A 3,112-nucleotide genomic window follows, 5' to 3' on the forward strand; every position below is an offset into this window, starting at 1 on the left:
ATGAGCAAAACTTAGGTATCATGTTTGGTTAAATGCTCAAAATGATATAAAGCCTTATTTAATATTTTGAATACATTAAAGTTTGTTGTTATTACTTATTGAAATTTTATATTTTAATGAATTTCATTGAAAACGATACAAAAAAACTCATCATAGATACATTGTACCAGGATAAAAATTTATCATTTACGCCAGACGCTCGTTTCGTCTGAAAAAGACTCATCAATGACGCTGGAATCAAAAAATGTTTAAAAGGCAAAACAGAGTACAAAGTTGAAGAGAGCACTTATTTTCTACATTTTGAAAAGATTTTTTATTTTGGTCACAGCTTATTAAAATTATGTTTCTTAAAGAAATATTTCATTTACATGATTTATAACGCCTGGCCTTTTTAGATATACTTTAATTTTAATCATAATTGATTTAAAAAAAATGATGTACCTAGGGAATATCTATCTCTATCTCTTATTATCTTTATCGCCTGTTTAAATTGCAAACATAACTGTTGTAAAAACAATAATTCTATAGTTTTATCATAAAACAAAAAGCCAGAGGTTATATTTATTGATTATGTTTAATCAATGTTAAACAATAGCTATCTAAATATACATGTAGGCGAAAAGCTAATTAAGGTATAAGACAGTGACTAACTAATGGTTTGTTTTATACATGTACCCCAATTATGGCATGTTTTTATGAACCCTGTCTCCCGATAAATCAGATTTTACCGATGTATCAATAAAGAAAACGATAATACACAAAAAAGTGAAAAACTGCAAAGAAACAAAAACGATACACAACGTCAGTATATAACACCTAAAATACAAGACCATCCTGTATTTTTGTTTTCCCTGTTTTGTGTACTATCGTGAACCTTTTTTGACGTTTGTCTCTAGGCGTGAGTTGATTTTTTTTGAATTCAGGTTTCGTGTCTTTTTTTGCATCGGATGTTCCTCATGCGACTGATCCAAAGGTACGATGAGGTCCCCGCATCAAATAAATATATCTTTTGGAAATTATTTGATATCTAGTCATTTCGGGACCTTTTATGGCTGACTATGCAGTATTATCAGTATAAGTTTTGCTCAATTATGAAGGCCATAATTAAAATTTAGTTGTTAATTTCTGTCAGTCGGTCTCTTATTGAGATTTGTCTCATTTGCAATTGTATCACACCTTATCATATATTGCATTTACACAGTACACATTGGTCTAACAAAGAACGTATGAATTCAAAAATGTATAAAGCTTATTAATAAGACATTGTTTAGAAAATCTGCAATTCATTCATTTACACTTTTTATAATAAGAGTCTACATGCTATGTCATTTTCTAAAACACAATATCGGGTTTTATTTTCACGAGGGAACCTCCTGATGTGAGTGATTTAAAATTTAATATTTAATGGTTTAAAATATTTGTCTCCAAAACCTGTTTTGATGATTTTTTATACAAACGTTTACCTTTAAATCTTCGATTTTCAAAAATGAATAGTCACCTTTTATGTAAATGCAAGATGATTTGTTTGTCATAAAGTAAACTTCCTTCATTTTACAAAGTAAATTTCATTCTAATGATCCAGTAAAATGGATAAAACATATGCAGTTATCGTTTCTCCTGACCGACAACAAATAACTGTTGAAAAGTTGTGGAGATTTTTACTTTGGATTAATGTTAGTTCATGTAGTTTTCTTAGGACTTATGTTCATTTTGATACAATCGTTCAGTTCTCTTGTTGTACAATACATAAACCCATTCTTTCCATCTTCTCTCTATATCAACCAAGTGAGTGAGATATTTGTATACGACTGTTGGTGCTGCAGTCGACTGACTGTGTATGTATATCCTCTTCTGGTTTAATAATATGATTATAAATTATCTAGTTGTCCGTCATTACCTGTTTTACTCTGTTGATGATTTTTCACGTTACCTTGTCTTTTGAAAGTAATTAGGAAATGTATGTAATCTTCATCATGGTCTCTCATACATAACTTGCGGGAAACAACACTTTTGGTTTTATTAGTTCCTACGATTACTATTGATTTAATAATTACTTCACTGGTATCTTTGTTTCGTTCCCTTGCACTGCTCCAACACATATTTGGTGTCCGACAAATCCAATTGTTTATTTCTGTATGTTCAAGTGTTAGTTTAGTTTCAACTATTCCTGTACATCCATCTCTTAATCCATATGTAGTCGATGGTATCGTGGGTTTTGTTTTCAAATATAAATTGTATTAAGGTATACTAGAACCACTTATTCAGGCCCGGTCGGAAAGAACATACAAGAAAGTAGTACATATTTTAATCAAAATAGTTCCTACTCATAGTTATATCTTTGTCAATTGTGGGAATATTTGGGTAGTTATTTGTATGAAATGAAAGCTTGGGTACTTGGGATCACTGCAGAACCCTTGTGGAAAGTTGTACTTGAATAATAAAGAAGTAATACTATATGCAATTTTAATAGCAGGGCACATTTGGCCTGTTGTTCAGATCATAAGTTCCTGATTTTGTACTATCTTTGGGGAACCAGTACGCTCTAATGTGCAATTAAAGGTATGTTGATTCTTTCAGCACAAGTCAGAATAAGGTACAATTTTGACATGAAATAGCTGCTCCTTTATTTGAACTTAAGACAAAGTAGCCTTAAATGCTCGAAATTGCAGAATTTAACATAAAAAGCAATGGGGCTATGAACTAGTTGTTTTATATCTTAAGTATAATTTCATGTTCCAGTGAAAAAGGCAACGAATTTCATTATTTGTTTCGCTATTCGCAATTTAAGAACGAACGAAACATATTTCTGCAAAAAACAATTTACATAGTCCATAATTTTTATATAATGCCAATTTGCTCACTGTTTGATACTAATAATCAACCTTTTTTACAAAGTTTAATCAAGTGAATTAATAAAAAAAAAATATGCACTCTATGTTAATGAAAATACATAAGCATCGTTCTGATTTTTTTAAATTCAGTCTAACATTTCATTATACATGCTACAAAACCTGTAAGCCATCATAATTTTGAACTTAAAGCGATTCATTATGACAGTTTGTTTTTGATCGTTTGATGTGTCGCTTAATAATTCATTTTAGAATATCGTACT

This window comes from Mytilus edulis, chromosome 14 (genome assembly GCF_963676685.1).
Source record: "Mytilus edulis chromosome 14, xbMytEdul2.2, whole genome shotgun sequence".
In the NCBI taxonomy this organism is placed as follows: domain Eukaryota; kingdom Metazoa; phylum Mollusca; class Bivalvia; order Mytilida; family Mytilidae; genus Mytilus; species Mytilus edulis.